At 40.1% G+C, this 13,819-nt stretch overlaps 1 protein-coding gene across 2 annotated transcripts in view; it reads left to right on the top strand.

The window, feature by feature from the left end:
* Positions 1-13,819, top strand: part of DLX6 (distal-less homeobox 6) — a 264,603-nt gene that overhangs the window by 222,752 nt on the left and 28,032 nt on the right. Inside the window, exons 9-13 of one of the 2 annotated variants that reach the window (XM_072964947.1) lie at positions 4,664-4,774; positions 9,086-9,331; positions 9,748-9,892; positions 13,067-13,210; positions 13,364-13,531. The gene's annotated coding sequence lies outside the window, so the exon portion shown is untranslated. The remainder of the gene's footprint in view (positions 1-4,663; positions 4,775-9,085; positions 9,332-9,747; positions 9,893-13,066; positions 13,211-13,363; positions 13,532-13,819) is intronic. The other variant, XM_072964946.1, reaches the window with a different exon arrangement.

Raw genomic sequence — 13,819 nt, 5'->3', positions numbered from 1 at the left:
CTTCCTTCGGCTTCCCAGTAGGAATCTATTTTCTGGTAAAGGGTGCAGCTTTATTCTTCAGGGAAACATGCAGGCAAAAGCCAGTGTACAGAGCCATGTATTATATATATTTACATGAAATATCTAGAATAGGCAAATCCATAGAGACAGAAATCAAATTAGTGGCTGCCAAGGGCTGGGGGTAGGGGTAAGTTTGAGGGATGATGGCTATAGAGTTTCTTTTGGGGGGTGATGAAAACATTCTGGAATTAGATAGTTTTGATGATTGCACAACTCTGAATATATCAAAAACCACTAGATTGTACATTTTAAGTGGATGAATTTTATGGTATGTGCAATTATCTCGGCTATTTAAAAGCCCATGTAGAAGTGTGGGCACCACAGTGTATCACCTGACTCTTGAGTCTTCACAACTATTAAGTGACATCATTGGGGAAACAAAGGCAAAATCTGGGTTTTGTTTTTTTTTTTGGTCAAAGCAGGGCAGCTGATGACAATAATAGCTACAATTTACTGGGTACTTATTACATGGCAGACACCATGATACGATACACAGTACATAGTTATCTCAGATGATACATCATAACCAAAGATGTGGATACTATTATCATTATACTGTTATTGTTAACATTTTATAAATGGTAAAACAGAGGCATAATGAGGTTGAATAACTTGACCAAGCCCATGCGTAATAAGTGGCAAAGTTGATAGCAAAGAAGGTGTGGTTAAGCAGGCACTAAAAGACTCTGCCCAAAACCATGTCCCTCATGGAGCTGATATTCCCACCATTAGATTTGAGGAAAATAGAATAATAATAATAGTGGTAATGCTTTCCATGTTCTAACCCCTCTACTAAATTCTCTACATAGATTATCTCATATACTCTTCATAAAAACTCTGTGAGATACATGCTAGTGTCATCCCCAACTTAGGTGGAAAGTGAGGCAGAGAATGCTTAAGTAACCTGCCCAAACCCATACAGCTGGTAAGTGATGGAGCCAGGATTTGAACACAGACCCTTAGTACTAAGCTGTTATGTCAGCGATCCAAACATAGATGCCTACAGGATCTAAGTATGAAATTGTTAAGCGGGGCCCATATGTTTCTTGAAAGACTATGCAGTATCTACTCATATTTTATTTCTACCGATAAATCTACAGATATAAGATGTGATACAGTTTTCTCTTAATACCATTAATACTTAATACTCTTAGTACTTGAGATAGAACAAAGCACAAGAGCAATAATGAATGGCAAATGACACTTTGCCTCAATGTTGGAGCTACAAAAAGAAGTGTCAGGAACGGGCAAACTGGAGAAAGAGCATGCTTCATCTAAGGGGGCAGCCACCATTCAACCCCAACTCTTTGGTGCCAGGTGGGTATATGGCACAGTATTGCCCTATTTTCTGAGAGAAACCAGAAAAACAGAGTTGTACACAAAATCTTTTTGTTTAAAAAAAAATGGCAAAGAATTCTGCAGACTATATTTGGCCTGTAACAGTCCACTCTCAACCTCCCTCTATAGTAAATTACCTCCTCCAGCAGTTCCATGTGACTGGAATTTAGGATTTGGGGTAGGAACGTGCATCTGGAATGGCAGGGAGGGGCCATGGTTTGAAAATTCCTGATGCATACCTGGGGAAGGTAAATCTCATTCTACAGATGAAAGAAAGTAGAAGCTCTGTTGTTTTGTTTTGTTTTGTTTCAGAAGAGAAAGGGACTAATTAGAAACACATTTCTGAGAACCATGAGAAAGACCGAATAGCTGGGAGAGACAGCTGAGGCAGTGAGACCAAAAGGGGTTTGTCAGCCCCAAACCAAGACAGTGGCAGTGAAAGCAAGAGATTGGACTTAAATCAACTAATAGCAAAGTCCTTCCTTAATAAACGATAGATCTGCTTATATCAGAAAGCACATGCACTCTATGACATAGCTATAGCACCACTTGATAAAGAAAAGACCATCATCATGAAGAAGGAGAAGTTAGCAAACATGACGAAGAGAGCGATGGGAGAAGTAAGGGAGGGGCTGCAGGATATAGCTTGTCTGAGGCTGGATTGGGCATGTAAAAAGGAAAGAAAATGTTCTTGGCTGGAGAGGAGACAGCTTGAAAACTGCCTAGGAAAACAAAAAGTGAACGAGGAAAATAAAAAGAACACATATAAGGAGGTCAGGTAGTAAGAAATTAAGAAGAAATATCCAAAACCATCAGGGGAAAAAAAGTCAGGCAGTGGAGATCAGTGAAGGTCCCCAAAGTCCATATTTAATGCAGATGAGAGAAATCAGAGAAGGCATTTTAAAAAGATATTGTAATAAAGGCACCACGGAGATTACTTTAACAGAGGCAGAACTCAAGATTAGAGACCACAGTAGAGGCATAAATAAGGAATAGAAGAGGAGGGAAAAAGGGCCAAAATATGGGAAAGGATTTTAGCTATTGGAGATCAATGGGAAAAGATGAGTTTTAGAGATGTCAGAAAGGAAAATATGACAGGATTTTGGAATATACTCAGAGTGAAAATGAGGTCTATTCTGTAAAAAATACAACGTTCTCTCTCCACAAGTGCTTAAGAAGAAGCCCTGAGGATGGCCAAAGATAACACCAAAGCTGCATTCCATGGGTGTGAGGGGAAGAACGCAGTTACCAGAAAGTTCCAAAGGGAAAGAGAGTAAAGATTTTCGTCTCTGCCAAGCTTGCTTTTCATTGGTTGTAACATCGTCCAGACCAGAATAAAGTGTTCAACAGCTTCTTGAGAGATAACCCTGTGGTGGGCCAGAACATTCTAAGAGGTCTGCAGCTGTCCCAAAGGCAGAATTTTTAAAAGGAGGAGCCTTCACCACACTCATGGTCCGGAGCTAGACCAACAACAAAAGGACCAACAACAACAGTAACGGAAGATCCTATTTAAAAGTTTAGCGAGTGGTGAGAGTGCATGCTTAGCGTGCACAAGGCATGCACGGGTCCTCAGTACCTCCACTAAAAATAAATAAATGAACCTAATTACCTCTCCTCCCCCCCCAAAAACCCAAATTGTAATAAAGTAAAAAAAATAAATAAATAAAAGTTGTACATTTAAGGGGAATAAATACATGGGGAGAGGAAGGAGCAGCAGAAAGGGGCTATCATTTAAGTGTGTGTCACAATACCTGGCAGCTTATGTACAGTATTTAAGTCTCACATCAGATATGCAGAGTTATTCCATTTTGCAGGAGAAAGTGTAAAATAAACTGTGTAAAATAGTTACTTGCTAAAAGTCATATAGATAGAAAGTTTTGGAGCCAAGCCTTGTCAGATTCTCAAGCTTACGCATTTTCCACTCTACCATCTGTTTTGACTATAGGCTGTCTTCCTCTTGGGTTACTGCAGACACCATCCCAGCTGGTATAGCTCACCCTCCCCATGCCCCATCCGATATGTAGCCTGAACAATCATTCAAAAACACACATTTTATTGTGCCATTGCCCTGCTCAAAACCCTTCAACAAACTCCCTTTGATTTGCAATAGACTCCAGACTACTTAGCATACTTTACAAAGTCCCTCAGGATCTAGTCCTGCTCACCTCCCCAGCTTCATCTCAAGTTCCTCTCATTGCAGGTGACAATTCAGTGACTCTGAATATATTGAAGTCCCTGGAATGCACCACGGATCATTCTCACCTCTAGGCCTTTGCACGTTGTCCTTAATGCCTGGAGCCCTCTTCTCCCTGACCTCCTAACCCCTCTGCTAATAGGTAGCCTAGGTAACAGTAGTATTCCTTTCTCACAAAACTCAGTACACTTTAGTGGAATGCTCTGTGTCTGTTCTGAGATCCCCACAACTCTGCTGTGAGCTAGCTGTAGGAGGAAAGATCCTGTTTCTATCCTGTTCACTCTTGAGTCCACAACATCTTGCACATGCACTGGCATATCCTAGGTGCTAAACACATGTTTTGAAATGGATGAGTAAACTTGATGGGGCAAGGGTCGCCTCTAGTTATGAAGTGAAGCTTTATCAATGGAAGTCAAACCCATAACAGACTCTTGGTATCTGCAATTTACTGTCCATTGTTGAAGATTCTTAGACATTTCAAAAAATTTACCTGCTGTTTTATAGAACATATGCTCTATGTGCTTCCTATGCTCAGAGCTGTAAATAATTCCAAGGACAAGACTCACTTCTTGCCCTAAACAAGCTTACAATCTAGTAGGGGAGCTTTTATTTTGCCAACATGTTGCAACTCACATTCTCTTTAAATCCTTTCAGGATTGAGCTGACAAGGGATACTTAACAGTCTATCCAGAGGTTGGTAATTGCCAATTGACTCCCACAGGCCTATGAGGGGATTTGAGAGCAGACGCTGAATCTTATTCATCACTGTCATCCTGATGGTTAGCATAGTGCCTGATATAAAAAAAAAAAGGTTTAAAATAGTCACCATATGGGTGAAAGAATAAACAAATGGATGAATGAACAATCTTGGAATAAAGCTTTAGAATTTGGATCAGAGTCTTAGCAGGAGTTCTCCATCACTAAACAGATCAATGACTTGGCAACAAGTCCCCTAAGGAAGAACCAGCTCATTAGACTCATATTGACCAGCCTGCAGAGCCAGTCGAGCATGGGGGCAGGGAAAAAGAGGAGCAGGATGGAATTTTAGATGGTTCTCTTCTGTATCCTCAGGTTTAGAGGGAAGATGCTATGGGGCAGACACACCCACACAGAGTATTGAGATGGCTTCGCCTGGCCCCCTGCAGCCCCAGACCTGCTCACTGAGGCAGACCATAGAGGTAGGTCTAGAAATTCATAGTTAGATCAATAGTGTTCACTATACATTCTCCTTACTTAGAACAAAAACTCTTTGGTAGCATATTATTTAAAATACATATTAATAATCACCAATATGAATAAATGTTCAACTGAAACACATTTTCTAGTTTCTGGACCTTCAAAATTAGAATAAAAAATCTGAACAGAAACAGCTATCTAAACAGTATCCTTTTAACACACACACACTCCTGTAATTTTCTTCCCTGCTGCCAACTTGTTGGTTATTTGAATAAACATTATTTCTTCCACTCGTTTTAGCACCAAATAGTACCTTGTAGTCAGTTTAAAAACCTTTATCAAAGTTAGAATATGGTATTATTTTGACACCAGACAGTCCTTTACTTTTGTGTGGAATCACTGTGTTGCCTGAACAGCACACGATTTCGCTTTTGTGCAGACAATCAGCAGGTCATTAGTGTACCGTACAAATCGCCCTGGACTCAGGATGGAACCCTGGGGACCTGAAGCCGTAATAGAGTAGAGAGAAGATACGGTGTTGCTGACAGTTACCTCTGATGGCAGTTAAAAAAAAATGACTGCAACCACATGACAGCTTAATACAACAGATCCCTGAGCTGTTCACAATGGCAAATTCTGATTAATGGTATCAATAACCATTATGAATTTTTAAGTTTTAGTAGAGCATCCATTACATCCTACATTAGAGTACAAGACTAACAAGTTCTTTTATGAAATTACCGTGTTTATCATAATTTTACTGCCTCTGGCTTTACATATTGGTGAAAGTGATATGACCTATAGTTTTTTCAGACAGGGAGTGGGAGGAGTCTTGCCACATACCTAGAAGGCTCATGAAGAAATTTTTCCATACAAAAGTGAGAGTGGGATAAACTACAACTCAGTGTGTGAGCCAGAATTTGCCACTTTTACACATGCATATATGCATGTGCACACACACACACACACACACAAACACACACAGGATAAGTTCTATTTCACTACGTCCACATCTGGCAATGATGTAGGCATAGTGAAAAGATTTCAGATTCCCTCCAGAAAGCCTTTAGGCTACAAGAAAAATCATCCTACGTCTAATAAACCCATCTGAGATATATCTCCCATATGGTAAAGCCCTGTTTTATTTTATTCCAACAAATTGTTCCTTGGATTGCTCTCACAGCTGTTGCTGCTATTGTTTAAGATGTCCTGAGCCCTGGCAATGAGCGAGATGCTGTGTACAGCAGTCAGGCTCCCTGCAGCACTGAACTGTGTGAGCTATCGCTGATATCATCCATGAGGAGTACTGAGAACCCAAGATATTTAAAGCCCTATCTAATACATAGTAAGGGCTCAAAAAATGGGAGGCCAAAAAGTTATTTTAATTCATTTTATTTTTTATGTTTTTCAGTGGAAGTACTAGGAATTGAAACTGGGACCTCGTGCATGTTAAGCATCTGCTCTACCACTGAGCGATACCCACTCCTCCAAAAAAAAGCTTAATTAGAATATTCTGAGAGTCTAGTCTCAGGAGAAAAGGAGGAGGAGGTTCCCAAACCGGATTACTACCAAGAGAATAAGGAAGCTAAAATCATCAAATAAATAAATAACTTTCCCCTTCACTATTCTCCACCATAGTTTGGTTTGGCCTGAGAAACTTAGTGTGTGCCTAGCACTACACCAGCACAGGGGACACACACACAAAGACAAATGTGGCCACTCCCTGGCCCTGGCTGGCTACCCCTCTGTTGGAGGAATGACACACCTGGGATTCATTCCAAGCAGGGCTTTAATCACTGCAATAGCATTTTGGAAGTTTATTGTGTGAAGCCATATGGATAATATAATCCCATGAAAGGAAAACATTTGCACTTCTCAATAGTTTTTTTTTCCCAGCTTCATTGAGGTATAATTGACAAATAAAATTATAAGATATTTAAAGTGTACATTGTGTGGATTTGGCATATGTATACTATGTGAAAGAATTCCCTAATGCAGATCATCCTATCACCTATCACACATCCTATCAACTCACATATTTATCTCTTTTTTTTCTGAGAACATTTAAGTTGTCTAAGAATCTGTAAGACATAGCAGATTTTAATATTCAACACAGTGTTATCAATTATAGTCACTATGTTATTATACGTTAGATCCCCAGACCTTTTTACCAACCCCTCCCTATTTCCCCCACCTGCATCACGACTTAAGTTAGTTGGTTTTTCCTGTTTGGAGAAGGGGTCTCCTCCTTAATTTATAGCATCCTATAGTAGAGGAATTATCTTTTTATTTTGCTCTGACTCTACCAGAATTGGTGGATATTTTGAATATGCTTAATTAAATAAATGTGAACTAAATTTATGCTCAATGAAAAAATAAAGCCTATTATAGCAAGCCTATAGTTATAACGTGTACCTTATATATGAAATACATCACAGCTATCATCAAAAAAAAAAATTACCACTACCAAGAGGTAATTCTAATCCTTTTGGTCTATCTCAGTGGATCATCTGCATACATATGGCAAGATTTCTTCAACATTTTGAGTCTATATAATCACTAGTCTTGTGGGGGATGGGTTCTTCCCTTGAATTTTCCTTTCCATTTTTACCACATTTTAGCAAATTCCATTCTGAAGTTTAAGTATGACAAGAGGCCATGCCTGTTCTGTATTAACTCTGGGCCATTCCTGGTCACCTTGGGATTGAGGGACACACACTTCCTCCTCCTCCTCCTCTACATCTTCTTTACCTTATTCGTCTTGTTTCCTTATGTTTTGTTTTCCTCTGAAGTTTGTTTTTTTTTTCAAGTTTTGAATCTTAATTTAAAAGCTCCCCTTCCCCATGCTCTAAGAAAGAAGAGCAAAAAAAGAAAGGAAGATAGGGTTGAAAGGGTGAACAAAGAGGATAAAAGATTTTTGAGGCTCCTCAGCCTTTTAACCTCGGCTTCTCTTTTTGTGAATGGCCAGAAATGGATTGACATTCTAGAAAGACGAACAGGAAAAAAATCTGCTCGGAGGAGAGAGAATGTTGGAGAGATGCTAGGAGGAGAGACATTGTTGGAGAAAGGAATCCATCTTCCTTTAAACCATCTCCCTTCTTCCTCTAATCTCTTTCCACAACCGCTCTGCATTGGCCTTTGTACTCCTGGTGGGCTTGAACCCTCTGAAAGCTCAGAGTAGATAGAAAGCATAAATGGCATGAAGTAAAATTCCACTTAAAAAAAAAAATCCAACGTCCCCAGGGCTCTAGATTCATTGCTCAAGTGTTTTCCACTGCACCCCACCCACACTCCCAGGCCAGCACACCACCAGGCCATCCCACACCTGAACTTCTGGTTGAGCCAGAAGAGCACTGGAAGTTTGGAAGCAGGGCCAGAAACCCAGCAGAGCCCCAGGCTCAGCTGCCACCTCTACAGTGCTGGGAATGCACCACCCGCAAAACAACCCCCAGAAAGTTGGGTAGGAGGAGCTGCCAGGAATGTCAGAGGAATCTGGGTTGGCACCAGGGAGGCCTCGCCCACTTTCCCACAGGGCCCTGGTCCTGGCTATGTCAGAGAGTGCAAGACTGTACTGACCCTGCCTCCCAACTTCCAGTTAAACCAGAAGCTGGACATTCAGGGGAAGGGCCAGGAATGTGGCCAACCAGGTGCAGGGACATTACTGCCACAGTTTGTATCATGGCCCACAAGCACAATCCAGGCCATACAGATGTGTTTGTTGAACAGAAACATTCTGAGCATCTGTTTAAAAAGAAAATCTTCTGTTCCAGACTTTGAACAATAATGGCTCTCCTTTGTCAAGCACTTACTATGTGTGAGCTAGACTCTCCTTGCAGTAGGTCATTTAATCCTAACAAGTACCCTACACAGTAAGTCCTGTAAGTATCTCCCCTTTACATGCTAGGAAACTGGAGTTTAGAACAGTAAAGCAACTTGATTCAAGCTAGTAAAGAGACAGATCAGGGATTCCATTCCAGATAGATCTAACTCCAGAGCCCCATTTTTAATCATCATGTGTAGAAAACCAAAATTCTACACCTTTGAGAACACTCTTCCTGGATAGGACTTTAAGGCATATTGACTTTGTTTTGTTAGAGGAACAGAATTCAGTAGCCAGACAGCACATAGTTTCCTCTATCTGTCAGTGCCTCAGGCCAGAAATAGATTCTAGAAATCAGATAAATGAGCATCAGAGATAAACCACTCACAAAGCAGAACTTGAGGGAGCATGTGGGAGGGAGTGTGAATTCTGGGCTCAGTCTGGCTCAGAGTTGATTTGTCTCAAGGTTAAAGTAGTCCCCTTGTCTTCCGGGGCAGCCGATACATGAAAATAGATCTACTGTGAACTTCAGTCATAGCTCTAAATAAAAAGGTGGCATGCTAACATAGATGAAAATTCTTCACTTTCCCAAGTCACACTTTTATGAGAGATACTGGTTGACACCAAGGAGAAGTATAGCAAAGTACTGGGAAAGTTCCAGAAACTTCCTGAAGAAAACAGTAGATGCAAAAATGAAGACAAAGTCAACACTGCCTTTATATCCAAGGCCCACAGCTCTTAAAGTAAGAACCCCCTTATGATTTTACAGCAATTTCAATAATAAATGTAATTGATAATTTAACATAATTATAAAATAAACATATTGAGACAGTTTTCCCCCTTCCACAGAGGGCTTAAGAATTCTCAAGATGATGACTTTGGGGGCATTAGGACTACTTATGAAAGATTCCAGTCAGCCCAAAGTGCTATTATTACTCCCCACTCCAAGCACCCATGGATTCCCAGGAGGCTCCTGTTTGTATTTGTGGTTATCAAGGGAGCTCCCTCTTCTGATGGAGAAAGAATGACAGCAGGAAGCAATCAGTTAACATCCCCACTCTCTCAAGGCCTCCCAACCCAATTGTCAGGATGGCACTTCCCTTGGTGAACTGTGACCTAACAGCAGGTGTTCACTCTCTCACCTCTTTCTCTTCCACAGGCTCTTCCAAGGAAGAAGGATGCCCTTGTAGAGCAATGGTCGCATGAGAAAAGCAGAATGAAGAAAGTCAAAGACTGTGCCCATCCCAATCTTTATCAAAAACTCAGATACCTGAGATCATATGAAATAGCTCCAGGCCTACAGGGTAAGCCAGCTTCCTATGCGATTACAATTTAGAAAGAATCAAAAGATTCCAAGATATATATCCCCCGCTACCTTCATTCATTCATTCAATCAGCCAGTATTTATTGACCACCTGTGCGGGGATTCTAGCAGGTGGAGCTACAATGGTCATAGGGTTGCCAGATTTAACAAATAAAAATCTTGTCTTTGACTTGGCAACTCGAAATAGTCAGCAAGAGATCGCGCCTGACCGCAAGAAACTTAAAATCTAGTGCCCTATGCATTCCCTAAGAATTTTAAAATCCATTAACACCTTAATGCAAAAGCTGATTTATCTGATTAGCCTCCAAGTACGCAATATGATGGAATAATACACAGAAGGGGTAAGGTTTTAGGGGAAGAAAGGAGTCAGAAAGGTGCGAGGCAAGGCAAGCATAGTAGAATGTCACAGAGGAAGTAACAGTGATTGACTGGGGACAATGCAACGGCTCCGTGCCCCTAGTTGGGTGGCAGGGTTGGGTAAAAGGGACCCAAGTGAAGAAATTGGTGCTGAGAACTCAGCTTGATTCACCTGCATTCCAAGTGAGTAACAAGTTAGCCAAAAATGTTGTCAAGGTTGGTAAACATTTCAGTCAGACCTGAGCAGGGAGGATCTAGCGGGATCCTATGCCAACTTACGGTCTGGGGTGGAAACCATACAAAATGTGGTGGTTTCATAGGGTTTGAACCTGAAAGCAAGCAAAATGTGGTGGTTTGAGCTGTGTTTTTCTTGGAGTTTTTTGGGTACTCCGGCATAAAAATTCAGTCAGGCTTGGGAGGTCCGATCTGAAACAAAAAGTTTTCACACTGTGCTTTCAGCAACCACAAAAAATAGCCTTCCAAGAGAAGTTGTAGACTCTTGTTTTAGTATCTTTTAAATATGGTTGATAGATGGACCAGTTGGGCCATATTTATGTGGCAAAAAACTGATTTTGATATTTGGAGGGAGAAAAGAAGGCTGTCTTTTTCTGGACCAATGTTATCTACATAGGAAAAAGAAAGCAAGGGTTTTTATGCATGTCACTGTGTTAATCATAAAGCCAGTGAATGACTAGTTCCATTAGCAGAAATTTCTTGGTCAGCCTGCTGTGAGACACTCCATAGCTTGAATCTGGAGTGAGAGTGGGAGGAGTAAAATATTTGTTTTGTTTTATATGTCAGTTATTAAAGCCACTTCCAAATCCGTCATGGAAAGATGTGAAGCATAAATAAATAGGAAGTGCCACAAAAGAAGTGGCAGAAAGAGAAAGATCCATTCGTGAGGCAAACCTTACTATTTCCCTCACTAGTTATTTAAGATTTCAAACTCCATATCATCTTATTCCTGGTGCCAAAACAAATTCCTGTCCCTCTGCTTTCTTTTCCCTCTCCTCGCTCTCGTTTGTCTGAGCAGGTAACTGAAATGCCTCATGAGAACATGTGAGTGTGGGGCTGCACTGGGCTTTGAGCAGGACTGATGGCATAGGAGTACCTTGCCTGGGTGCAAAAAACTAGGCTGTATGACCTTCCCCAAGCTTCCCTTGCATCTGTGAGGACCTGCAACCAAATAAAAATATTTCCTTTGTTCTTTAGTTTGAAGAACGTAATATTCCTTCATCATCAATGGAAATTCTATTGTTTCCACAATAGTGGGAATTTTTTTTAATTGTAAAATTTTTTATTGCTTTAGTTTATTTTTGAAGGGGCTAGAAGAAAGATTATAAATGTCAATTATAGTTTACATGAGCAGAACAGCAGGAATCATCTTATTATCATGCAACTCAGATATTTATTATTATCCCAGGAAAATCTAGTTAATTTGGACCTTGTGACTTTTAAACATTTGATAATTCCAAGATGGGGAATCAGCTTAACTATTCCTTTGGTGGAAGAGAGTTAACAAATCTAATTAAGCTTTGCAGGGGGTGATTAAGCTTAAGGAAACAAACTGCTTTCAAATACTCCTGTAATAACTGTTTCTGATGACTAATGAAATGATTACAAAGAATTCTGACCTGCTCATTGAAGCAGACCCAGTTATGAGGGCTCAGCCAGAGTATTGGTCCCTGGCTTGTATACTCTCTATATAGTAGATGATAATATTCTGTATTCTGACATATCATAGTTTATACTGGTCTTCCATCAAATTAGCCTTCCATAGTGAAGGTTTCCCTGGATTTCTGTTCAATAGTTGTTGGACTCAAAATACCAGTGAAACAAACCTAAATGGTCTTTTAAAGATGTTTGTGATCCCTCCAATCTCTATTAATGATTTTTACTTACACGCATGTCCTTTAAACTAATGGGATCATTGGATTCATTGGAAGACCACGTGGCCAGGGCATTGTGATAGTTGAAACCTAACTATTAACACTCAAATAGATAATCCAAATCACTACCCAAGGAACATGCACATGCCACTTGTTGAACAGTATGGTCAAATATCTGAGGATTGGACAGGCAACTCAACTTGTCCATGAGTTCTTCAGTTAAAAGGGGAAACTTTCTGAAGATATTTTGTCCTGAAAATGCTGACAATTCATGACAGAGTCCACAAGCAAAATTCTTCATCAAGTTACTTATGGGACTAATAGTTATGTTTCTTTGAGCACTCTCCTTGAAGAATACCAAGTAGAAAAAACTAAATGTAGAAGAATCTATCCAATTACAACTTATTTATAAGTAAGAAAAATAGAAAGAAAAGATTGAATATTTATACATATATGGAGTATTTACTATCCATCAGGCTCAGCTGCGAGCTCTGCAAAAGAAAGGTAAATATTACTGTACGCTTTGCCACAGTGTGTAATCTAACTAGGGAGACACATAAACAAAGCAACAATGACAACGAAGCCTACAAAACAGAGGCATAAAGAGAGACACCTAATTTCAAGCATCAGAAAAGACTTCCCAGGGGTGGCATTAGTTGAGGTGAGAAGGTAGAGAGGTGGGCAATGGGCCAGGGAGGGCTTTTCTAGAATAAGGGAATAGCACATGCAGAAACAGAAACCAAAAGGCCTCATTAAGCATTATATTAATGTTAATGTTAAGCATTAGCTAATATTCTTTGAACATTTACTCTCCACAAAGCACCCTGTTAAGCATTTTGCAGGCATTTATTTCATTTAATTCTACTATTACCAGATAAGTCAATTCTATTGTTACTCCAATTGTACAGAAAGGAAACTGAGTCTCAAGATGATGCAGCAGTGTGACTCCAGCGCCCTCGGTCCTCACACAGGGCTCTACGCCTCCTCAAGTATGGCAAGCTCTGAAGTTTGTCTCCCCTCCCTAGGCAATGGGGAGCCACTAGATATTTTAGGTGAGTCTCCTAAAAATGAGTCTAACATTTTTTATGAGAAAAAGACCCCCATTCTTTGCCAAGTGTTGTGGGGTTGTTTTTGTTTTTGTTTTTAATCTGTTGAGTCAATACTTTGATTACTTCCTGGTTGAATTTGATTTCTACCTTGTTTAGGAAAAGAACAGTGACTTAAGAGCTTTTTGTACATGTGATTCATGACTCCCAGAATCAGGAAGGAGGCAACAATGATGCTGTTTCCGACAAGCAGGAATGGGTACTGCCACATGTTACTCTGATAAGCCATGCAGAATCCAACGTGAGCTGTCACATGGAGCATACCTGGTAGGATCCATCATTTATATCTGTCTTTATGGTGCTGGGATCAGATTTCTAAGTCCAAATACTTTAAATTCTGAATACTACTTCAGTATTCTTTGCTTTTTTAATTGATGGTTTTTAAAGGGCAAGATTTGCTTAGAACTATGTTGAAGATAGAAGAGTGAAGCTATAGTGACCTAAAGTGATCTAATTTTCTAGAAAATTACTACTTTCCATGAGCTGCATAAACTTTAATTAAAAAGACAAGGAAGTCTATTCTCTCTTTAACACATGCGCAACATTCTAGGCTCT

Source organism: Vicugna pacos, chromosome 7 (genome assembly GCF_048564905.1).
Source record: "Vicugna pacos chromosome 7, VicPac4, whole genome shotgun sequence".
NCBI classification, from domain to species: Eukaryota; Metazoa; Chordata; class Mammalia; order Artiodactyla; family Camelidae; genus Vicugna; species Vicugna pacos.
Note: the sequence above shows the minus strand (reverse complement) of the source record. Positions and strands in the feature narration are given on the sequence as shown.